This window comes from Odocoileus virginianus, chromosome 4 (assembly GCF_023699985.2).
Source record: "Odocoileus virginianus isolate 20LAN1187 ecotype Illinois chromosome 4, Ovbor_1.2, whole genome shotgun sequence".
Classification (NCBI taxonomy): Eukaryota; Metazoa; Chordata; class Mammalia; order Artiodactyla; family Cervidae; genus Odocoileus; species Odocoileus virginianus.
Genome location: NC_069677.1, coordinates 50909048 through 50935474, shown reverse-complemented (window position 1 = coordinate 50935474; position 26427 = coordinate 50909048). Strand labels below are relative to the sequence as shown.

Here is a 26427-nt window from a genome sequence, read left to right as displayed (position 1 = left end):
AAGCTGAAACTCCAATACTTTGGCCACCTGATGCAAAGAACTGACTTACTGGAAAAGACCCTGATGCTGGGAAAGATTGAAGGCAGGAAGACAAGGGGACAACAGAGGATAAGATGGTTGGATGGCATCACCAACTCAATAGACATGAGTTTGAGTAAACTCCGGGAGTTGGTGATGGACAGGGAGGCCTGGTGTGCTGCAGTCCATGGGGTCACAAAGAGTCACATATGACTGAGGGACTGAACTGAACTGAACTGAATGACAGAAAGCAATGGAGTATTCTGAATTTGTGAACAAATGTTATCTTCTTTACAACCTTGCCCACAGACTGACAGGTCAGCTAACAAAGCTCTTTGTTTAGCTTACTGGGTTGTACATATACTGCCATTTTTCATCTACTCAGAGAAAATTTCTGTAACCCCAAACTGAATAAACAGACTTTTTAGGATCATGATGTATTTTCTCCATGGTAGGTGTCTTGTCCTTGCTAAATCATAAATGATGAGTTATATTAATTAAGCTTGGATAAGAAGAAGCTTATAATATTTTTTTTAATTTCATGTTTTCTTCTAGAAGAAAAAAATTATTTTCTGATTTTTGCGTGGAGAAAGAATGCAGAGGATGTAGGAGCAGAGAGGTCTTGGGGATTTATCCTTGGACATGTAGTTCTACCTGAATCCTCTAAAATCACTCTTAGTAGTTGGTCACTCAGATGATTAAATTGTCTCAGTGGGCCACTTGGACTCAATTTGATATAATCATGGAAAACTTTCAGTATGTACTAATACTCAAAGTCAGGAAGTAGGAGTTGAGTCGATTTGAGACCATCAAAACCAGGCAACTTCTAAACTAAAAGTTAACATGGACAGTGAAAGAAACCCAGCATTTTATGTTTAATTATTTGTGTATATTGCATCTGAATGTATTTAGTAAGAAAGAGGAATACCATTGTACTTTTCCTATTTTCTTATTGGACTCTTCTGGGAGGTTGCTTCTGTGGTTTCATTCGCTGAGTTTGATCAGAAACAAGCAGGGAAGGTGAGGAGCGTGGTGGGCATTGGTTAACAGAATGATAACGAGAAGATTTTCCTTTCTACCCTATAGTCTTTTGTTTCAACTTGTCTGTGGTGCTGATCTAGGGGGTGAGAATTGCTTATTGAAGGACTTGAAACCATGATAGTTTAAAAGAATTAATGGAAACCCTGAGAGACTGATTACTACACTGTTAGGATGCATGTTCTTCTTCTTTTTCTTAGCCTTGTCTAATGAAATTGTAAACTCAAGTTGCAAGGAGCTTTTTCAATTAACTACAGATGCATGAGAACCCATTTCAAAATTTGCTAGCTTTAAACAACCACCATTTATTATTGCTCATGAGTCTATGGTTGACCAGGAGAAAAACTAGTGATCTTGAGCAGCTTGGCTTCACTTGGACATGCATCTGTGGTCAGTTGGCAGACTGGCTGGGGCTGGCTGATCTAGGAGAGCTCTCTTACATGTGGCTGCTCATCTTCCTGAAAGTTAGCTTGGGCTTGTTCACATGGCGATTGCAAGTGTCTGAGTTGGTGACGAAAGTGTGCAAAGCCTCGTGAGAGCTAGGCTTGGAGCTGACACGCTGTCACTTCTGTGGCATTCTATTGGTCAAAGTCAACTCACAAAGCCAATTCATATTCAGGCTGAATTCCATGGCAAAGAGAAAAGTACTAACACAATAACACAATTAACATCTTCCTGTATTATTTCTATACCAGGCCGGCATGTTTTCCTTCTACTTCTTGGCAAACTCCTTATTCATCCTTCAAGTCCTTGTTCAGGCATCATCTCCTGTGGGAAGCCTCCTCTGGCCCTTCCCCAGCAGAGTGAGCACTGCTGAACTAGATTGCTATTGTCTGCTTATGGTTTCAGTGCCTTGAGGACAGGTGCTGTTTTCTAACCATCTTTATATCTTCGATGCCTAGCTCAGTACTTGGCCCAGTAAATCATTTGGCCATTACTGCCATTTCTCAGTTCTTCTGCTTCCCCTATCCATATTGTCTTGATGCTGTCATCTTGGGGAAACTCTTTTTTCCCCTCTTAATGTCTCTCCCTTGAATGCCTTAACAACATTGTACTATTTGACAGGTTGTAATCAATGGAATAATAACACTCTAATCCTCTGTGTTTTGCAGTTAGAGTTTTGAGCATTTGTGAAGTTTACTAATTGCAATGTAGCATCTCTATTTTAATTATTTTCTTGCTTGGGGAGGGTCTCTCTTCTTTATCCTTTTTGGTGCAGTTGTGCCTGTCCTGGTTCTTAGCATTTCCAGCACAGAAATGTTTATGATCAAATATTCAGAACTCCTTAGCAGTTGTGCAAGACTCAGCTAACAAAAGTACTTTAACTAGCTATTTAGTGCCATGGAAAGTTGTTAAATAGTTCTGGGGGTCTATAATGACATTTCCCCTTTGTAAAAAACCTCTCTGTTGCTCAGTGTTGATCTCTTCTTGCAGATTATTGCTTAAGGGTATAAGCTCTGTAAAATGAGTACCTGTGGTTAAGACTCCTGGGGTTGAGAGGATCAGAGATAACACCTAGTTCAATATAATCTGATTTTACAGAAGTGACATGGAGGGCCACAGAGGTAAAGTAATATACTCAAAGTTATACAATGACTTTAGGGCTTTAGGAACAGGCTTTGTGCAATTGGAATAATTCAGAAATGTTCTAGAGAAACAAGCTGCCCAGCCAGATGGTTCTTTTCTTCTAGTTAAGCCAGGTATAGTGCCATATAATAAAAGTTCTACCTTAGTAGAAATTCATTCTCTTTGAAAATGTATCATTTTCATGCCAGGGGCCAAGTGTGAAGGGCAGCACTTCTTTGACTGGACCAGGAGTCCATGTACCTATCTGAGGTACCTATCTGTGGCTCAGAGTCATCTGGTTACATGCAGATTTCTGGGCACCTTTCAGATCTCCCAGTTTCTGGGGATTTGGGACATAAATATGCATTTTTAGCAAGTGCCCAGATGATCTGATGTACTTTGAAGTCTGAGAATAAGTGAATGGAATGTGTAATGTCAGCAAGGATAAGTGCTGTGGGGAAACATATGTTAGAGTGAGGAGGGTGTAAGGCACCCTCTATTTGAATAGGTAAGTTAGTGGGGATGGCTTTGACCAAAGACCTGTAAAGGTTAGAAGTAGCTGGCTATGCAAAGATCAATGGCAAGAAGGAATAAGTAAGAGTAAACACTGAGAACTCTCCCAGGAATGAGCTTTGCAGGTTCAAGGAGAAGGAGGGCCTTGCTTAAAACAATCCAATGATTGCCTACCAACTGTAAAATAAAATCCAAACTGTTTACCCTGCTCTGTAAGACCTTTTATGATCTAATCTCTGTCCATTGTCAAAAACTAGCTTAATGGCCACACATGGCTGTGGGGCTGATAACAGTTGCTTAGAATGGCAATTTCTAGTTCATCAGGCATCTCTCATCACAGCTCCATGCTGTGGAATGGGGAGCACACACCTTTGGGGGAATTAGCTTCAGCAAGGTCAGCTGAAAACTGACCTCTGGATTTAGTAAGATGAAACCCATGCCCTTGACAAAAGCTATACTTAGGCAGCCAGGGGAAGATTTGATCAGAGCAATTAGTAACTTTTAGAGGATTTCTATTGTGTGTGAGTGAATAGCATGGCGGCTGGAGGGATGTTGGGTCAGGGAGATCTTTATTTTCTTTTTTAAATTGGAGTTTTTATACCATCTGTGAGTGGTATCAGGAGTGATCTGGTTTGGAGGAAGAAACAGACAAGTTTAGGAGAGAGGCAAGATCAAAAACTTTGAGAAGGAAGGAATGGAAGGATTTGTGTACCAGGGAGTGGTTGGCCCTAGATAGCATCAGGGATAGCTCTCCTTTTTAACAGGAAGGAAAGCAAGTTTAAAGAGTTTATAAGTGCTGAAATCATGATCCAAATCAGTTTTTGTCTTAAATCCCAGTCTATAAATTTGTCCAAAGCCAGCTTTTGTTCAGGAAAGTAATTTCATTATTTTTCTTCTTCTCTTTCTTTTCCTCCTCCTCCTATTGTCCTTTGTTCCCAGATCCTGTAGTTCCAGCTAATATCATTTATTCATTCAACAAAGTCTTCATGCACCCACTCTGCAAAGTATTCCCAAGTGTGTGATTTGGCATGTGGATGAGGGGTGCTTACCCATCAGTGAGAAGCCGTTGTCTTTTTCACCCCTGGATAGAGTGGCTGTCAGCATTCCCAGGAAAGCTGATGGTTTTGACTATCTGGACACATTCTTGGGCCTTAACCTGGAGGAGGACTCTCTCCCATGAATGGGTGGCCTCAGGGTATGATATAAGAAGAGAATTTCTGCTCTCTTAGCTAGTTAGACAAAACCCTCTGAGGACGAATGGGTGACAAATGTCACAGTCAGACCTCTCTCAATACCTGAACCATCTTCAAGACAGTGCCTCTATAACTTAGGTAGAATGTTCCATTAAGGACTAGTTATCTTGCTAGTAATTGATACAAGTGGTTTTGTGAATGTATAACGGAGTTCTGCTTATTTTAATGTTTTCTTTTAACTGCACAATTTTTTCTTGAGTCTACTTTATCTTGCATCATTCTTTGATGCATAACTTAGAAGTTGGAAGGTACCCAGAGAGGGATCTTTATGAAAAAATAGAAACTCAAATTAGATATCAAGCTCATTGAAGAGTTTGGATTACTAATAAACAACTTACTATGCACTAGGTGAAAAAGTGATGCTTGGAGACACAGCCAGCAAAGAGAATGCTTGAGTATGCTTAAAACATAAGTTTAAGTAGGCTTGTGTGAGATAGTCTCTTTAAGTAATTTCTGTGGTAAAATGTGTTCTGAGCTTCAAAGAATGGATTGAAGCCAAAGTCTTGCTATTCAGATCACTCATATAAGAGGAAGTATGCTTAATTTGCCTAATGGTCCTTATTGCTAATATTTAAGATAACTAGCAGAAATATATGAAAGATTCTGGGTGAGGTGAAAGGGCAGTCATGTTAACACCAGAGTAATATCAGGGCTAAAGTTAGTACAGAGAAACATATGACAAAAAGTTATCTATACTTGCAAGTGGGCAACAAACTAAGCTTTAAGCTTCTTGGTGACCAGAAGAAAATGGGAAACAATTAATTCTAAGAGTCATAGGGTCCACAAGGTGCCCTTTGTAAATTAGAGGTGTTAAACTGGTAGAACTGCTGCTCTTGAAACAGACAGGTGGGAGCAGCCTTGGGGGAAAAACAGTATAATCCATACAGACTGCGGAGGCCACTCTGGACACTGCCTATGGCTCCCTGTTTTCTGGCTCACCTTTCTCAGTTCTCTCTTGGTGTGACCTGTTTGGTTTCCTGGCGCTCTGCACTCTTTTTTTGTTGGCCCGGTGGCTGACTCTGAGCTGGAGTCTGCCTGGTTCTGAGCTCTCTTTCAGAACCCGCTTATAACCACTGCCTTGTTCGAACTCCATCAGCATCATGCACGCTTCTGACCTGCTCAGAGCCGAGGCTCGTCTCTCCCTTCAAACCCGGTCCCACTCCTCAAGCTCAAACCTCCTACTTGGACAGGTGTACACAAAGGAACAGTTGTCTGCTCTAAGATGGGGTTGCTTGAAATAAAAATTACTCAGCCTTTTCCTTATGGGTGTATCTGAATAAGCTATTCTTAACGAAATATGATACATGTTTGAATATTTTTCTCTGGTTGCATTTGTTTATGTTGGTAATTTCTTCCTTCCAGCTATAAGTGATCAAATTTAGGTGCTATAAAATGATAAAGTTCATGGAAGGGAGTGGGCAGGGTGGTGGCAAGCCCTCTAATTTGAATTTATGATTTGCCATATCTGAATTAAGGTTGTGATATGTTCTGCTATACCCTTATGTGCCTTGGAAGAGGGAGGAAGGTAGGAGGGATGGAAGGAAGATGGTGAGGGGAAGGAATGAAGGAAGGAATGAAGTCTCTTCTAAAAGTACAGCAATTGCATTGAATATTTGAGTATATATTATCATATTGGCAGAAATATAGAAATGTGTTCGCCCCTGGGTAGAGTAGCTGTCAGCATTTGCAGGAGAGCTGATTGCTTTTGCCCATCTGGCCACATACCCTGGGAGGGGTATCCTTTTCTGTTAGTGGGTGGCCTCAGAGGATGATACAGTAGAGAATTCCCACCCACTTGGTGGGTGGATATGTACTGATGAAAAATATCCAGTCATATGTTTTAAAATTTAAATGTATAGTTAAACATCAAGAAGAAGCCTAAAATGTCCATAGGTGTGCTCCTGGAGAGTAGATATCTGATGAAATTAAAATTTAGGCTTCTAACTATATTTCAAACCTGTCTGTAAAGATTTATAAAGTTTGGCAGATCTAATTATATTGTAGATAAAAACCCTGCTGAGAGTCTGTCAAAATCCTTGTTAGTCAAATCTGCATTGGAGACCAAGAACTTATATTTTTCACCTAGCCTTCTTTGGAAGGAAGTGTAACTTTTGATCTTGACTGTCCAAGTATGTCTTCCCCGGTCTCCTCCAGTGACAATTCTAGTTTCCACATTGCTAGTGAATTGGGTCTTTTTTAGGGGCCTCTGATGACTCCCAGGAAACGGACAGGTCTTACATGCTGAGCATGACAGATGAGAAGCACCAGGCTCCCTCTGGGAGAGCATCATTGAGCCAAACAGCCAAGGACACTTGCCTGGGGTGTTGTCTCAGCATCCTCTATGCTGGAGTCATGTGTCCAGGCAGAGAACAATATGATGTGAATCTGTCCCCTGGCACAATGCTTAATGTTATCCATACCAAAACTAAATCACTAGACTGAAAGTGGTGTCTTTTCTTTTACCTCTCATCGGTATATTTTTCTTCCTGTTTTCCTCCTGGGCAGGAAGTAGAGCAATACTGTGTACAGTTGATAAGCCAACTTTTATTCCTTCATTGTTTATTCTTTTGGTATTTCAAATTTTGCTTAAATCTACATGAGAAAGGTACAGCTAATGGATTTGTCTCTGAGAGCACTCTGTTTCAAGAAGCTGATATCCTTTGGTTGAAAGACAGTGTTAGTGTAGTATACAATATATTTTCTCTTCAGTATTTTGCTGAGGCTGTCTTCAAAACAACCATCCTCCAGAATTGGCAAATAGACTAGAAGTGCCTCTTGGCTCACTTCAAATATATGGGGAAAATACCCAGGGCCCTGGTGATAAGGTGCCTGTGAAAAGCTAAGTGCCCACGATGCATTGCTTGTAGAGCTTTCCATTGTAATCCCAAGAGTACTCAGGGGAGACTCCTGTCTTAGTGTGGGAGCCTGGATGGGAATTTATGGCAAAAGAGGACCAACAGTTTCCCAACACACATTGTTTTATAATCTTTCTTGTCCTGTCTACTAGGTTTTCTGAACAAGAAAGATCACCCATCAGTGACTCCATGTTTGAATTTGGTTAAATGACAATCCTTCTTAACATAGCGTAAACCTAGACTAATAAGAATCAAAATTGTGCAGGGAGCAAAGCTTATCTTGTGAGGAACAGTCAAGAAAAGACCAAATTAACAGATTATTGAATGGTTTGTGTTCTCAGAGCACCGATGGAGCATAGTATTTGGCCCAGCTTATAGCATAGTCGTAATTAACTACTTGGGTATTATTGTACATACAGAGAAGGCACATAGAACACAGGTTGCCCTACCAGGCTTGTATTTGTAAAATCTGTCTTATTTCAGTTTAAAGAGGTTCAAGATCATGAATTGACTGTTTTGCTTTTTTATCACATTATCTCAGAAAATGGAAATTGTTCCCCCAAGACATTGAACTAGAATGAGATGCAGAGCTGGTGCTACTTGCAGCTGTGCATCATTAAATGTGTTACATCTCATGGGGTCCTCTGGGCTGCATCTTGTGCTGATGGGCCATTGGCCATCTTTGGCATCAGTCAGCTATGCCTAAGTTCTAGCCTTGGGCCTGTTGGGAGCAGCTAAGTTGGGTGTTATTAATCAGGAGAGCAAGAAGCCAGACTCAACCTCAACCACAAAAGATTGGCTCTTTGTGAAAAAGTTTAGGTTTTAGTGACTTCCAACCTAGGAAGCTCAAGATGGTTTCCATTTAACAGCTGCACACCCTCTCTTTTCCTTGCTAAGGGAGCCCTGATTTTGTTCTTTTTCCTCCAAGCAGCAATGTGTTTAAGGAGAAGCTTAAGAAAGAGCCTTGATTAGTCTGAGCTGTGTTCTCCACGTGTGAACCTACAGTATCAACACTGATCTGAGAACTTGTTAGAAATGCAAGTTTTTTAGGGGATATATGTATACTTATAGCTGATTCATGTTGTTGTGTGGCAGAAACCAATGCACATTATAAAAAAATTATTCTCCAATTAAAAATAAAGAAAAAATAAAATGGATAACCCACAAGGACCTACTGTAGAGCACAGGGAACTCTGCTCAATATTATGTAACAATTTAATTGGGAAATGAATTTGAAAAAGAATAAATGCATGTATATACATAACTGAATCACTCTGTCATACAACTGAAACTAGCACAATATTCTTAATCAGCTATACTTCAAAATAAAATTAAAAGTTAAATGTAAGTTCTTAGGGCCTACTGCAAATCTTCTAAATCAGAAATTCTGGGGAGGGAGACCAGCAATGGGTTTCCACAAGCCTTCTAGATGATTCTAACACCCACTCAAGTTTGAGAACCACTGGTCTAAGCCAAATATGGCAGCTTGTGTCCCTGGCTGTATGATTAGTTTGGGTGGGGACCTCTGATGCAGTCCCAGTAAATAAGATGGAAGGGGAAACTGGGGCTTCCTCAGTAAGGGAAGATATATTTCCCCCTTTTCTCTGCTTCTGGACATTTACATGTCCAGCCAGTTAAACTTAAGGTTTTTATGTATCAAGAGTTGTTTATAAAGAGGTTTGACAAATATTTGTCATTACTCCTTTGAAAAACATAAAATGTTACAAATGAAAAACAAGGAGGGACTAAATGTAGTTTCTGTGAAGAATTTATTTGGAATATTCTGACCCAGTTAGACCTTATTCTGCTGCCTATTTGTAGCAAGGTCATACCTTAGTCAACCCAGAACTGGACGCACTGATATCAGCTCAGGGTCGGTCACTGACTACAGGGCTGGGGCTATTCACTCCATACAAATCCCTTGCTAAATGTTTTGTCTCCCAAGTGTGCTTTGCTGGGAGTGGTGGAGAATGGTTGTTTGGACATCAATTGGCTCTCCCATGCTAAGGCAAAGAGGGTCCCCAGAGTTGTCTTCAGAGCTGCTCAGTGGACATTTCTCAGGCCAAGAGCAGTGTTTGCAGAGCTCAACCATTTCTCATCAAGGACTGTTTGCTGTTCTTCCCAGGCTTATATGAAGTCTCGGTGTGGACTCCTCGCAAGGGTGTCCCAGTATTTGATTTTTAGTTACAAAGGCTCACTGCTGAAAATGTGACCTTTCAGTTGGCTCTGTTTTTCCCAATGGCCTTAAAGGAGATGAAGCATTATTGCTAAGAGCTGAACTGGGCCTTTGGCTTCCTTTCCATCTCAGTGAGAGAGGTAACTTTGCAATGGTCATCCTGATTTCACTCAAGCTCCTTTCTATCCTCCAGTCTTCTGGAACATCAAAATCTGTAGCATTTCCTGATTTGGCCTTTGGGGTTAAGTAATACAGCCTATAAAGGAAGCAGACTGATTTTTTTCTTTTCATTTTTAATACCAATTGCCCTGGTAGAAAGGAAACTGCTGTGAGTTACAATGGCAGAACTTGGAGATGAATTAGCAGGCTCCCTCTCTTTCCCTGGCCAAGTTGACTGTGTGGGCCCCTCTCTGTATGCACACTGAATTATGGAACATTCAGCCGATTAGTTGGAAGGGCTTTTAGCAACAGTGGCCTATCTGCCACAGTATGACTATTTATAGGCTACTTTGTTCCAGCAAACCACTTTCATTCTAGCTCCTTCGCCTGGTTGGTATTGAACTATTTCCATTATCCATGAGGGTGCTGTGAGCCAAATTTTATTTACAGTTTGAAGCCATTAATATCATTGGTTGAAGGGATTTAATGTGGGACATTAGGGATGAATGTACTATAGATTTTACCATCACAGAAACAAATCGGGCACAGACACAAAGCAGTAAGATACAGCAGCTATAGACAGTGATGCTCAAAATAAAACCACAAAACACACATGTAACATTCATCCTGACCAGACATGGCCCTATAGGAGTCCCTGCTGCTGCTGCTGCTGAGTCGCTTCCGTCGTGTCTGACTCTGTGCGACCCCATAGACGGCAGCCCACCAGGCTCCCCGTCCCTGGGATTCTCCAGGCAAGAACACTGGAGCGGGTTGCCATTTCCTTCTCCAGTGCATGAAAGTGAAAAGTGAAAGTGAAGTCGCCCAGTCGTGTCTGACTCTTAGCAACCCCACGGACTACAGCCTACCAGGCTTCTCCATCCATGGGATTTTCCAGGCAAGAGTACTGGAATGGGGTGCTATTGCCTTCTCCAATAGGAGTCCCTATTACCTCATAGAGCTAAGTGAGCTGGTATTTAGATTCTCTATGATTTGACCCCAAACCTCTATCCCACTCCATCTCCATCTAACATCCTTTTTCATCATCCCATCTACCTGTGCCACCTTGCCCCCTCTGGACCACATCGTGCTTCCATGTCTTTGCACACACTTGACCTTGGCTTGAGGTGCCATTATCTTATCTAATAGTGGGCTCCTGTGTCCTCTAACAATATCCTGCTCATTTTTCAAAGTCCAAATCTAGCATCACCTCCTTCATCTCCGATTTCCCACAGTCAGAATGAATCTCTACTTGGCACCCTGCCCCTAAATTACCTGAGCAACTTTTAACATGTATTCCATTCTGCCCTGTATTGTGGTTAGCTGTTTTCCTGTCTATCTTGTTAGAATTTAAACTGCTTAAAGGAAAGAAGGGTCTTGTTTTTATCAGAATATTCCTTCTGTCCCTACCACCTAGAACAGTGCTCAGTAGTAGATGCTTGGCAAATATTTAAATGGGAGAGTAATGGGAGACTTCTCTCCCATGTTAGATTCTCCCTAGAAAAGGGCAGACAAAAAGCAGCCTTAGTTCGACTGTTGAGTTTGAATAATTTCAGTGAATTTTTTGTGTCTTTAGGTTTTTAGGGATTAATTTTAAATTAAAAAAATGGAAAGCATTATGTTCTCAGCACCAATTGTATTCCTATTTTAATCTTAAGTGCAAAGCAATGCTCCCAGGAACCTGACCTTTATTTTCTATAATATTTTTCACTTCCTACTTTTCAAACATAATATTTCTCCACATTTTTATTAAAATTAGGCATTTGACTGAAAGAACAGAAGTATTCTATTCAACTGTCTCTTGGGAATTGCCTGAAGGATCAGGAACCAAGCCTTTATAGCTAGTGCCACTTCAAACAGATCACCCAAGACTGTCCTCCCTGTCCAGGGTCAATGCTCACTTAGTGGAGAGGATAGAGTCTCGCTTCATTGTACACTCGAGCCTGGCAAACTGGCTCCACCAACAGAAGTGGATGCTTATTGTCTGGTCAGGACTGGACTGGCCTATTGCAGTAAAGACTTATCAGTGGGCTATGATGTGCTGAGATACTTTTGCCTACTTGGAGGAAAATGTAGCTGAAATACATTCCCCCACATGTGATTACGGCTCCAGAGCCATGCCCCACTCTTTCCTACTCTGCTTTGTGCTCCAAAAAAGCTGCTTCGTGCTCTTGTGGCTGCTGGCTTCCAGCTGGGTTCAGCCAATTGGCAGGGATATTGCCAATTGGCAGGGGGCAAGGGATATTTATTCCTTAAGCTTCCCTGTGGGGCCAGCCATATTTCTCTATCCTAAGTAAGGGCCACAAATTCTGCCAGGTAGCCATCACCCCCTTCTTTTCTAGATTCTAGTAACCTTTCCTTTCAATCATCCCTTCCGCCCTAGTGGCGGTAACAGACTCAGCTGCTACTAAGCCTGGAGCCCTGTGGTTTATAGATATAGTTCCTTTGAGGACCACTCCCCTTATATCTTATCAATAATTGTTGAAATACTCTCCTCAGATGCCCTGTGGAGTACCATCCTTTTCCTGCTAGGACCTGGCTAGATCGCCATGTCATATTAGACAAGCCTGGCTAGTCCAGATTTGGTTTTGTGTTTGAATCTCCTTCCCCTTGTTAAAAACTGGTGCCTAAGCCTTCAGTGGGACAGATATTGGGTGGTAGATGACAGAAGGAGCAGAATGCATGAGATTCTCTGTTTGGCTGCTGCTGATGCTGCTGATGCTGCTGCTGCTGCGTCGCTTCAGTCGTGTCCGACTCTGTGCGACCCCATAGACGGCAGCCCACCAGGCTCCCCCGTCCCTGGGATTCTCCAGACAAGAACACTGGAGTGGGTTGCCATTTCCTTCTCCAATGCATGAAAGAGAAAAGTGAAAGTGAAGTCGCTCAGTCATGTCTGACTCTTAGCGACCCCATGGACTGCAGCCTACCAGGCTCCTCCGTCCATGGGATTTTCCAGGCAAGAGTACTGGAGTGGGGTGCCATTGCCTTCTCTGTCTCTGTTTGGCAACTTCCTTCAAAAACCCAAACAGAACAACTAAAAGAGAATTAAAAAGGAAAAAGGAATTGTAGAAACCTAAAATTGGAAGGAACCTTGGTAATTATCTAAGGAGGGAGCCTAGAGCTATAATGCTTCCGCATCTACAATATTGTTACATAAAAAAGAAGTTTGAAGCTCTAGTGTCTTCCTCTTATAAGTGTCAGGCGAGTGTATTCTCCTCAGTTCTGTCTCGTCTCAACAAATATTTTGAAGCGACGGACGTTAGAGCCCTCGGCGTGTCATAGCTCTCAGACAGACTGTTATAGTTCTCGGGTCTTGGACAGACCGTGTTATAGCTCTTAGACAGATCAGTGTTACAGCTCCCTGTTACAGCTCAATTTTATTTAGAAAATAGCAGGAAAATACATCCTAGAGGCGTGAGGACATGCCGACTTAAAGACGCAAAGAAAAGAGGGGAGCCCCAGCTCTTTTGCTCCTCTTTTTATACGTTTTTCCCTCCCCACTGAGCCTGCCTTACGTAAATTGGGCTATCCAGGAGTGCTGTTTGTTCTACCCGAGGTCCTCACTTCCTCGGACCTTCCTTTGTCCTATTTTTTCGGGCTTTTCGCTTCCTAGTCTTTTAGCCACCGCCATTCTGGACTCCTGTTTCCTATTCTTACTCCCTAACATAAGGACACTAATCCTATCATGGGCACCCTCATGACCTCCTCTGAACCTAATTGCCTCCCAAAGGCTCCACCTTCAAATACCATCACCTTGGTGGTTAAGAGTTTCAGCATATGAATTTGGAGGTGGAGGCACAAATATTCAGTTCGTAACAGTGCCTGACATAAAGGCAGCATTCCTTGGTGGCTGGTGCATCCCATGGATGATGACTAGCTGGTGCAGTCAGGTTCTTTTTCTTGGGGAATTTGAATAGGAGATTTACAGTTAGTCAAGTCTGTGGCCCCAGCAGCTGTGGGAGCAGAGACCAAGTAGTGGAGTCAACATAACACAGTAGATAAAGCACCAGAGTAGAAAAGAGCAGGAATCATCTCCTGAAGAATGCCACCAGGAGACGGCCTCTAGAGAATGTGGACCTTCTGACCTTCCAGTTCATGCTCTAGCAGTCCTTTCCTTGGAACAGACCTAGATGACTTTAGGCTTGATTAGCTACAAGTCCAAAAGAAAGAGGTTTTCTCTTTTCCAATAAAAGTCCAAGGTTTGAGCATTATTGAAGTGCAGGGTCACATGGTTATCTTGAGTTAATCACTGTAATGTGGGTGATGACGCTCTTTCACTATCTGGGCTAGATCCCGTGACCACACCAGGAGATTGGGAGTGGAGTCTGTCCCACTTGACATATAGGATACTATTATCGAAAGAAAAGAAGAGGGATGTTGGACTTGCTAAAACTAAAAACTGAGGTCATCAAAGCTGTTTTCAGTTTCTTACTGCCTGAACTAACCCATGGAACACAGCTACCATTCTGAGAAGTAGATCCTCTTTTTTTTCTCTATCATGTGCTGACAACTGGTCTTGTGGCCACAACTGAAGTGCTTGCAGTGACATCAAGCCTACCAGATCTCCAGGTGGCCAGCCTGATGTGCTGTTGAACAACCCACATTATCAGACCTTTACCCTGTGCCCCAGCCTGCCAGTTGCCAGTTCTCCTTGGTCCTACATAACAACGTTACCAAATACCCTCCCTCCTCCACATGACAGCCTTTTGAATTCAGAAGACAGTTTAACAATTAAGAATGATTACAGGGATATTAAAATCAAGCAATCATTTGCTGGAAGGAGCGTATTTTCTCATTTACCTACAAGTAACATTAAATAACTCACTCCTACTCAATTAAAAAAAAAAAAAAAAGCCCCAAGCCAAAAACATTAGGAATCCAAATATCTTCTCTCCTCTTCCCCCACATGAAAGCTTTGCTAACAAACAACCATATTGCTATAAATAATGCGCTGTGCTCTTGAGTAAGTGATGCTGGGCCTGAATAATGGTGTTAGCTGTGGAATGGTAAATCCCACTCTGGATGTGGGACGCAATAGCCGTTTATAAAGACAATCCAATCTGACTAGCAAGGAAATGGAATGACTCTGCTTCCAATTGGTTTTTGTTTAATGATACCTCACTTCAAAATGTCACTTAAAGAGTTCCAAATGGCTTAATTGATCTGTAAATGAATCTAAAACACCTGGGGTATAAACCAAAGAACACTCTTGGGATCTAGTGATTCAGAGTGCTTGTTGGGAAGCAAACCACGGCAGAACCTCCTGCATCCTAGGGGGTTTGCCTGAGCCTCAAAGTGGGAAGAAAGAAGCTAGCGCCCCAGCCGTTATTGCTGGGCACCTTGCCTGTCTGCTCAGACTCCGCTTTAGAAGACCCGAGTGACGCTCAAGATAGGCAAGGAGACTTCCTAATCTGATAAAGTAGGTCCCTTTAAACCCAGAAGAGTTGGCCACTGTGGGACACGAAATGTTCTTTTCCTGGCAGAACAGCCTACGAGGCTCAAAGCTCAAGGTAACAGCTCAGTGGGAACCTTTCATATCCTGCAAATGTCCATCCATGGTCAGAAAGAGGAATTTTTTTTTTTTTTTACTGACTGCCCTCTGCTTGTTCTAAAGCCCCTCGTTCTGCTAAGGGCGGAAGAAGCCTGTAAAGTTAAGGCAATCCATCTACTTCCTCTTTAAATAAAAGCTTTGGTTAAACATTTAGCTAGTTCAGAGTTCCAGCACCCCATCAGAGTTGGTCTTGATGCCATTCTCCAGGTTCTGGCTGCTCTCTTCTGAGTTGTCCCTTGCTCACCTGATGCCTGTGTGTTCCAGAGCTCTCTCTCGGTCTTGTATCTTAGACTGCAAACCTTGTGCTGCCTCAGTTTCCAGTTCCGCGCTCTGTGATCTTCTATGTGCCCCAGAGGCCCTGATGATCCTCGACGGCTTTTTGCCTCATTCGAGAATATGGGTGACTGAAGCTGCCTCTGGAGCTACCCTCCCACTTTGCTGCTTTTCCATTCCTGAAAACCATACCAAACCCAGGGTCATGCTCAGTAAGGAACTCTGAGATGCCATGGATTCTCCCTCAACCTTGGTGGGGCTTCTAATGTCTCAGCCCTATGATGCAGGAAGCACAGACTCTTTTGGGGACCCCACAACAGTTAAACTCACTGTTCTTCCTTATCCCGTTGGAAACTTCTCAGAGACTTCCCAGAACCCTGAAAGTTTACGATAAATTCTATGTTATGACTTCCAATTTTTCTCCAGTTTTCTAACATAGAAAGGGAAGTCTGGGGCTTAAAAAAAGACATTTTCTCTCTTAACAAAGTCATGCTTTGTTTTTTTGTTAAAAAATAACCCAACCTTATTGATATATAATTTCTATACCATAAAATTCACCCAAGTAAGTGACTTTATCCAAGAATTTCAGTGAATGTATAAAATTCATAATCAAATTTCAGCTTTGGAATATTCCTATAACCTGAAAAAAATTTTTGTGCCTCAGTCGGTTCAGTTCAGTTCTTGTCAGTCATGTCCAACTCTTTGCAACCCCATGGACCACAGCGTGTCAGGCTTCCCTGTCCATCACCAAGTCCCAGAGTTTACGCATTGAGTTGGTGTTGCCATCCAACCATGTCATCCTCTGTCGTCCCCGTCTCCTCTCGCCCTCAATCATTCCCAGCATCAGGGGCTTTTCAAATGAGTCAGTTCTTTGCATCAGGTGGCCAAAGTATTGGAGTTTCAGCTTCAACATCAGTCTTTCCAGTGAACACTCAGGACTAATCTCCTTTAGGATGGACTGGTTGGATCTCCTTGCAGTCCAAGGGACTCTCAAGAGTCTTCTCCAACACCACAGTTCAAAAGCATCAATTCTTCAGTGCTCAGCTTTCTTTGTGGTCCAACTCTCACATCCCTACATGACTATTGGAAAAACCATAGCTTTGACTGGACGGACCTTTGTTGGCAAAGTAATGTCTCTGTTTTTTAATATGCTGTCTAGGTTGGTCATAACTTTCCTTCCAAGGAGTAAGCGTCTTGTGCCTATTTGTAGTTAATTCCTGTCTCTGCTCCCAGTCCCAGGAAACCACTGATCTGTTTTGTCTGTAAATGTGACTTTCTAGGCCTATCATAAGAATAGGATAATATAATATGTAGGTTTTTGGTCTAGCTTCTTTCACTTAGCTTAATGTTTATGAGGATGATTCAGATTGTCGCATCTATCAGTAGTCCATTCTTTTAACTGCTGATTAGAATTACATTAGGACTTCCCTGGTGGCTCAATTGGTAAAGAATCTTCCTGCAATACAGGAGACCCAGGTTGAATCCCCAGGTTAGGAAGATCCCCTGGAAAAGGTAATGGCAACTCACTCCAGTATTCTTGCCTGGAGAATGCCATGGACAGAGAAGCCTGGCAGGCTACTCTCCACGGGGTCTCAAAGAGTTGGACACGACTGAGTGACTTATACTTCACTTCAGAATTACATTTAAAATGCCACATTTTGTTTATCCACTTACCATTTGATGGACATTTGGATAATTTTCTAGTTTTAATTATTATGAATAGTGCTACTATGAACATTCATGTACACATCTTTATACAGCCATATGTTTTCATAAGTGGAAGCAGAATTCCTTGGTTATATGGTAAATTTGTGCTTAACTTTTTAGGAGACTACCAAACTGTTTTTCATAGTGGCTGTACTATTTGACATTCTCACTAGAGCATTCCGGTTTGTCCACATAATCACTAACTCTTGGTATTATATGGCTTAAAAAATATAGCCATTTTAGTTGTCATGTAGGAGTATGTTGAGTTGTGTGTGTGTGTGTGCATTACCTTAATTACTAATGAGGTTGGCTTTTTTTCGTGGCCTTGTTAGCCATTCATATGCCTACTGTATTTCATTTGGTACCATGTTTATTAAAATCTTTCACCCATTTAAAAAGATTGGGTTGTAAATCTTTTTAATTAGTTATTTGTGTTATTTTTCTAGATACAAATCCTTTACCAAATATTTGATTTGCAAAATTTTAAACCAGTCTATGGTTTGTCTTTACATTACTTAATGATATGTTCTTAAGTAAAATGATTCTTAATTTTAGGAAGTCCTATTTATATTTTTTTCTTTTTAATGAACGTGCTTTTGGCATCATATCCTTGTCAAACCCAAGTTCACAGAGATTTCTCCTGTTTCCTTACAGATAATTTAGTTTTACCTCTCAAATTTAGGTCTATGATCCATTTGCAGTTGAGTTTTGTATAGGATGTGAGGCAAGTGTCTTGAGTTCTTTTTTGTTTTTTGCATGTGAATATCCAATCATACTAGCACCATTCTTTGAAAAGACTACACTTTCCCAACTGAGTTTTATGGACACAATTGCTAAAAACCAATTAGCCATAAATGTAAAACCTTATTTGTGAACTCTAAGTTGTTTTCCATTAATCTATATGCCTATCCTTCACCAACACCACTCTCTTGATTACTATAGCTTTATAGTAAGTTTTGAAATCAGAGCATATAAGTCCTCTAGTTCTTCCTTCCCTCCCCCCCCTCTGGTTCTTCTTACTCAAAATATTTTGGTTATTTAAGATTTCTGCATTTCCACATAAATTTTAGAGTAAGCTTGTCAGTTTTTATAAAAATTCTGCTGAAATTGATAGGGATTGTATTGAATTTCAGTTTGGGGAGAGTTGCCTTCTTGACAACTTGTCCTTAGTATTGACTATTTCAATCTGTGAACATGAACATTAGTTAAATGTTTAATTTCTCAGCAATATTTGTAGTATTCATTTGCTGAATTTATTTCTAAGTTTTTTATTCTCTTTGATGTGGCAAATAAATTTGTTTTCTTAAATTGTTCATTGCTAGTATGTAGATATATAATAGATTTTGGTATATTGATCTTATATTCTGTGACCTCATCAAATTCATTTTGTACTTCTAGTGCTTATTTTTTTGTTTTTTGCCTTCCTTTCTGTTAAATAAATGTTTCAATTCCTTTGTTGATTTTAAAAATGATTTCTTTTAGTTATTTATTACTGATTGCTATAATGATTACAATATGTACTTTAACTTTTCACAGTCTACTCCAGAGTAAAACTAACTTTGTTCTGTTAAAACATAGAAATTTTGCTTCAGTAGAGATTCATGTTCCATTCATTCCCCACCTTTCGTACTGTTACATATACATTATACTACTAAGCATATAAAATATCTAGTACATTATATACATTTATAGTTTATAATCCAAACAAAGTGGTGTTAAAATTATTGATTTATACAATAGTATATCTTTTAATATTATGCCCAAATTCCTTTCATTTCCTGTAAATAAATTATGGTTTAATATTTTCAGTACTATCCTTCCATTTTAGAGACTGGTCTACTTTGTCCTCAGTGACCATTCTGCTGAATCACTCTCCTGAGGATCTGTCTTAAATTGTCCAGTTTCCACAGCTTCGTTTTTAATGAGAAGTGTTCAGTCCTTATGGATTTAATGTCATTCCTGGATCATTGGTCTCATCCTGAGTCATATGACTGAAAGTCTCTTTTCTTATAACTGAGTCTGGAATTCAAGTTCCAGTTAAATTTGAGATTCTCTAGTCCTGGATCACATAATGCTATATGACTACTAGATTCTAACATCTGTGCTAACATGATAATTCAAATTTTTAACCAAAAGAGAGATGAACAATAAACCTTGGGGTTACTCTTGATCAGGAATATGGTAATAATGATATCAACAAGTCAACCATTTCTTGGGGTTTTATCACAGCCTTCTCTAGTGACTCAGATGGTGAAGAGTCTGCCCACAATGTGGGAGACCCAGGTTCAATCCCTGGGTTGGGAAGATCCCCTGGAGGAGGGAATGGCAACCCACTCCAGTATTCTTGTCTGGAGAGTCCTATAGACGGAGGAGCCCGGTGGGTCCCAAGCATCAGGTCACAAAGAGTCGGACATGACTGAGTGACTGACATACTCACTGCCAGTTCCTCCGTAGCTTGTATGCCTCACAGCTTCCATCTCACTTGTTTCATTCCCGTCTGACTTGTGTTATTGCTGCTTCTGCCTCCCAAGTAGTCCATGCACCATTATCTCCCTCCTGCCCCTTCCTCCGGCCAGTTCCTCTTCCAGAGAGGCTCTCTGTTTAGTGGGCCATTCCATTCTCAACATGAATGTGATGACTGGTGACCTTTTCATATGGATTCTTTATGTGTGATCTCTATGCCTAAGCTGGTCCTGTTCTTCCCGGGCAAAGAGCTTCTGTGTGGGGCCTAGGCAAACCAACCTTCCTTATTTGACTCAGGAAAACTTCCTTGTTTCTCTCTTCTCACCTAATTATATAAACCACTCTCAGATAAGAGCTGCTCAAACCCGTACTCTGAATGGGTTTGTGTCCCCATACAGTCTTGGACTGTTTTGTTGTATTTTCAGTTTTGCCCTCTTGGCAGATTGGAAAGCAGGTCCACTGCCTTCTTCTCTCCCCATCTTTTTCCTGTCTCCCTCCCATTTAACCCATGCCTTTCCAAAGATGATCACAGTCAGTTTAATGGGAAGCCCCCCAAAAATATGTCCATGTCCTAATCCCTGAGACCTATGAATATGACCTTATTTGGAAAAAAAAAATCTTTATAGATGTAATGAAGTTAAAGATCTTGGAGTGAGATCAGCCTGTATTACCTAGGTGGACCCTGGACTCATTGTCAAGCGTCCTTTATGAGAGACAGGAAGAGGAAAAGTCACAGACATGTGGAGAAGGCCATTTGAAGGTGGATTCAGAGACTGGAGGGATATAGTCACAAGGGATGCTGGAAGGGGAAAAGACTGAATTGTCCCCTAGAGTGTAGCTGTACTGACACCTTGATTTCAGACTTCTGGCCTCCAGAATTGTGAGAGAATAAATATTTGTCGTTTTAAGCCATCAGGTTTGTAATAATTTTTGATGGCAGTCCTAGGAAACTAACCAGACTTCCCTGGTGGCTCAGATGGTAGAGCGTCTGCCTACAATGCGGGAGACCCAGGTTCGATCCCTGGGTTGGAAAGATCCTCTGGAGAAGGAAATGGCAACCCGCTCCAGTACTCTTGCCTGGAAAATGTAGTAACCTTTTCCCAAACCTGACCAACCACCTCCCTATTCAGTCAACAGATCTTACTCAAGCTTTGTGTCTCTCTTCCAAATTGATCTCTACATTTGATTTTAGCTACATTTTTTTTTCTTTCTCTGTCCCCTCATTTTGACTAATTTGTCAACATTTCTAACATCTCCACAGAAATATGTTGTTACATTCCTCCCCTCTTGTATGTCATCGCGATGGAAGTATGTAAAAAAATAAGTAAAAGCTATGGAGAAGGGTGATTACAGAATACTGGGGACAAACCACAGTTATTAAAAATGTCTTAGAAGTTTCAACATAGTGGTTTGATTTCTATATAGCAGATTTCCACCTGGTTATGGCACTACTTCAGGGGTTAGTATAAATCCATTTATTCAGTCAGGGGAAATTAGTAAAGCACCTCTCTGCATAGCTGTATGATAGGATGATTCCCCCTTTTCTCCTAAGGAGCTCAGCCTGCCTTAATTTGATTAACTGGGGACTTGCATCAGTCGTGTCTGACTCTTTGCGACCCCATGGACTATACAGTCCATGGAATTCTCCAGGCCAGAATACTGGAGTGGGTAGCCTTTCCCTTCTCCAGGGGATCTTCCCAACCCAGGGATCTAACCCAGGTCTCCCACATTGCAGGTGGATCCTTTACCAGCTGAGCCACAAGGGAAGCCCGTATTTTTTGCACAGGTACTCTTCCCTTGAGTAGAGCCCAGTTTCCAGGAGGGTCAGCTAGGCTTAGTTGGGAGAATTTCTAGTTCGTCTTACCCAAAGTTCCTGTAATAGTCCATGTTTAACTATTGCTTTCCTTAGTGGATCAGACTACTTCTTGCCTGCCTCCACAGCAGGAATCCATATCAGGTCTACAGAGAAACAGTCAGCAAAGCTTAATGGTCACATCCAAGATAATCTGCTCCCAGACACTTGTGTGTTAAAAATTAAGCTGACTTGGCTTAGTGACGTTTATCCCACGGTACTGTACTTAAGTCACTCAGTCGTGTCCAACTCTTTGTGACCCCATGGACTATGGCCCGTCAGCTCCGCTGTCCATGGGGGTTCTCCAGGCAAGAAAACTGAAGTGGGTTGCCATTTCCTTCTCCAGTCCCACAGTACTGGGTGCTGTGAAATAAAATATCAAAAAGTCATTGTTCTTTCCTTCCTGATAAGTATGCCTAGAGGCGCCTCATGCTTCAAGCATCATTTCTTTTCTCTGGGTACCACATTTCTGATCCATAATACGAAAGTAATATGTACTCATAGCAGAAAATAATATACTATCAAAATAAGAAAATAAAAATCACCCATAGTTCCACCACCCATTATCATTATCCCTACCTATTATCAGTAGGCAAATACTAATAATATTTGGGTATGTCAAATATATTCAATATAAGAAATTTATTTGGGCATATATTTTTATTTCTCTGCAGAGATAGATAATTTTTGCTTCTGTCAAAATAGGCTCATACTGTGCATATGATTTTGTGAACTGTTTTTTTCAGCTCACAGTGCATTGTGAACATTTTCCCATCTATTAGAACAAACAGTAGGAAGTATCATTCTTCCATCAGCAAGTTTTACCTTATGGCTGGCTGATTCAGCAGTCTCCTACTGTCTTCCTCTACTGAGTCTTTGACAACTCCAGGCCATTCTCTTGGCTTCCAGATGGGTCTTCCAAAAATACTCTTCACACCCTGGATCAGAATCCTTGATGGACTTTCTACCTTCAACCTCTCCCAACTGCCCTGAGGGTGGAGTCTTCACCCGGACTTTTATTCCAGGCTTTTCTCAACAGACTCCAACTGATTTATGTACATTTGTTTTACATAATTTCTTCTGTAAATCCCTTTTTCAACAAAATTCTATCTCACATTGTTACTTGTTATTTCCCGATAAGCTTCTCCACCTCCTCATCTTTGCTAAGGCTACTTTCTCTCTCCTCTACCTTCTTTCCTTGCCTGGGAGCTTCTCTGTACTTAATGTACATCACGATTTTTGTAACTACTGCAACTCCTAGTGATCTTTCCCTTTTCCTCTAGAGTGTGTTATGACTATGCCACTAGTCCTGACACATACAGTAGACAGTAATTATCACTGAATGTCTGCACATGCCCCAGCCGGGAAGGGGAGCCCTGAGGGGAGGGGCCGCGTCCTCCGCCTCTTGGCTTCAACTAAACAGTGGAAAGCGCATGTTGTTGTGGTGGTCAATGCATGGTGATGACAAATAAGGATAGATAATGTCCAAAAATGGGGCGGGGTGGGAACACAAATGAACAAGAAATGCCAAGAGATAGTATTAAGTAAGTGATACATACCTTTAACAGTATTTAATTGTATACAACAAGGACAGCAACATCAGTAACAACCACCACAAAACTATGCATGGAAAAGAAAAAACCTGATAACCAAGAAGATATTGACAAAATGTTAAAAACTGGAAGTCTGGATAAATGCATGACATTTTTTTCCCTTGTCTCCATGTCTCCCTGTTTCCTCTTAGTTGAATTTGTGATAAGCTTATAATAATTTGTGATAAGCTTATAATAAATAAAATGGCATAAATTTAAAATTTCATTTTGCTTACAAGAGTAATGCATGTAAATTATAAAAACTTCAGACAGTACAGCCTTTCTTGACACATAATGTGAGAACTTGATGTTTATTTAGTCCAAAATGAGTTTCATTTAAATGTGAGGAAAGCTTGAAGTGTCTCCTACAAGAACTTCCTGTGATCTGCTACAGGGAAAGATTTAAATGAGAAAGAATCCCTTAGGATCTTAGATCTGCTCTTTTACACCTTCTCTTTGAAAATGAACTGACTAGAGAAGTGAGAGAATACATCTTTTTATAAAAATGTATTAGATTCTCTACTACACCATAGAGTGACTTGAGTAATAATGGCTTTTCTCACCCTAAGAAGACCAACAAATTTGAACTGAAGCAAGGGAATTTATACCCATTACATATTTTTGGAAGGACCTTTAGGTTGGTTATTTTTTCAGTCTCATTGGGCACGGGTGATTTATATGGAAAACCCTTTTGGAGTTTGATTCACTTCTCAGTTTTGCAAGAGTGATGATGAATGCTTATGTAAATCCACCTATAGAATACTTAGTTGAGAACTCAATTAACTTTTATTAAAGGCTAACTTTTTTTCTTCCTTTCCTCTGGAAGGAGGTAGTGGGTGAAGAAGGCTTCAGCACAATACCTGGCACATAGTGGGTAGTCAAACATTTTTCTCTCCCTTCCTTCCTTCTGCACTATTTTAGATTTAAGTTGCCATGAAGTAGAAGTTTATAGTACACTATCTTAGAAATCACCAATTCTTTGAAGCACATAGTTTTCTTTTGCTGAAATAGTTATTTGGTCTCTAATTGTTCCTGGCTATGTGTTAGCTCAGTCGGTAAAGAATCTGCCTGCAGTGCAGGAAACCCCGGTTTGATTCTTGGGTCAGGAAGATCCGCTGGAGAAGGGATAGGCTACCCACTGCAGTAATCTTGAGCTTCCCTCGTGGTTCAGCTGGTAACAAATCCACCTGCAATGTGGGTGACCGGGGCTTGGGATTTGATCCCTGGGTTGAGAAGATCCCCTGGAGAAGAGAAAGGCTACCCACTCCAGTATTCTGGCCTGGAAGATTCACTGGACTGTATAGTCCATGGGTAGCAAAGAGTCGGACACGACTGAGCGATTTTCACTTTCACATGACCATCACGATGTGGCTGTCAACAGCTCAGAATAAACTCCCAGAGACTGTAGTTGAGAATGTTGTTTTTTCTTTCTTAAGTTCCTGCATTACCAACACAAAGGATGACTGTATGGTGAGATGTGGACGTTGATGACTATGAGTTAAAATCCAGAAGCATCAAACTCTGAATGTGAACACATTTTGGGAATACTTTGAATAGTTTATTCCCTTTACGTTTTCTTTTATAGGTATGTATGTACAAGAATGAAATTTTGGGCAGAATAGTCTAAGTGTAAAAAGACTCTTGATAAATTTAAAATGGAAAATCTGAGGGATGAAAAAGCATTGTGTTATAATTAATTGGTGACAATTTCTATTTTAGTGGTGTACAAAGTAATGATGTGTCTTGTGGTTAATGGTATCTTAAATTGGATGAAGTATAATAGTTCTAATTATCTTTGAAAACAAATTCTCTTTGTGTTAAGCTTTTTAGGAAACTCTTTTATCTAAAGACATGGCAAATATTTCTGACCAGTTTGTTGTATTATAAGGCAATGGGAGGAATTATACTAATGGCTATAATTTAGGAAGAATTAATAACATTTGTTAAAAAATATAAACAGACTTCTGTCCCTATTTCCTCCCAGATCTATATCCATGTTTCAGACAAAGCTTATAAAAAATTACTTTCCATGAAGAAGGCTGAGCAAAATAATCTGAACTGTGAATTTCTTCCATACCTGCTTTCTATAGCACTATGGCACCTTGCCTCGAATGTATAAAGTGATAAATATTAAAGATATTGCTGATTCATCTGTTGTGTCAGACGTTTCAGATTAAGGAAATATTTATCAATGGCTGAAGGTATAGTTTGTGTTCACTGAAAACCTTAACTATCCTTTAATTATATTTGGTTTTGAACTTGTGGCTGGGGGTATGAGAATACTTATATTGAGCCTGTCCTCAAGGTTCCTGGTAGGGGTTCTCTTTTGAAACTTTTCTTCCAGGGAAGCAGAAGGGTAGGCATCTGAAAGTTTCTTCCATTTGGCATAGCCTTGAGGATTTCCAGTTTGTCCTTTCAATTTTACTTTATTATTCTAAAACCTGTGCCTATGCAAATGTGGGCCTGTGCAAATTTTCATGGCTGGTTCAACTTGTCAGAATGTAATAATTTGTTCTTCAAACCCACGTGTTAAGTATTTCTGATAAATGGGAAACTTACATCCTAACAATTCCTCTTTTAATAACAAATAATATGCACATAAAGTGGCTTGCCATCTGTACATTTGCATGTTTAAAATTCTTCAGATATTAGCAGATTCTTTTCTGTTTTGAATGAATCCAGTTTTGCCTGGCTGCATAATTAAATGTTTCCTGGCTCCTGTGGGCTGTGGTTTCCAATGGAATATAAAGCGTAAGTTCTAAGAGGACTGAGCACAAGGCATTTGGCTCTGACTTTATCTGTGGGAAATCGAATCAATCAAAAATTTGCCAGGTAACTGGGAAAAAGTTTTTTGCTTGCATAATAAGAATAACATATTATGAAATATTTGGAAAGGTTGATTAAACAGTATACTCAAAAGCTACCAGGCATGGCTGAGTTAACTGTTCTGAAATTTTTAGACTTTCAATATTGAATTTATTTCCCTCACTCATAATAAGACTAGGACTTCCTTCAAATTATGGTCATAAAATGGCACTATTTAAATCCTTTCTCACAGGAAGTCCTTGCAGTGAGGAATACTATGCCAGTGGTTAAGAACCAAGTCTCTGGAGGCAGGTGCCCTGCGGTAAATCCCAGATCTCTGTTTTTAGCTTGTGTCACCTTCGGCAAGTTATTTAACTTCCCTGCATCTTCCGTTTTGTCACCTGTAGATTGGAGTTGATAACACGGCATCTCCCTTTGGGATTATGTGAAGATTAAGTAAACTCAAATATATGACGTGTTCCTAAGAGTTCCTGGGGCACAGGAAGTGCTGTTTGAGTGTCACTGATATTGGTGATTGCTGAGGTCTCTGGGTAAGCTTGTTTGTGAGATTAATGACTTCCCAATAACCTTGCTATTAATAAATTGAGA

At 40.7% G+C, this 26427-nt stretch overlaps 1 protein-coding gene and 1 non-coding gene across 3 annotated transcripts in view; both read left to right on the top strand.

Annotated features, from left to right (window-relative positions):
• The window catches only part of KCNAB1 (potassium voltage-gated channel subfamily A regulatory beta subunit 1), a 420781-nt gene that overhangs the window by 116281 nt on the left and 278073 nt on the right, over positions 1-26427 (top strand). The window lies entirely within an intron of this gene.
• Positions 20531-20602, top strand: TRNAC-ACA (transfer RNA cysteine (anticodon ACA)). Its single transcript has one exon. It is a non-coding gene; the product is annotated as a tRNA-Cys (tRNA).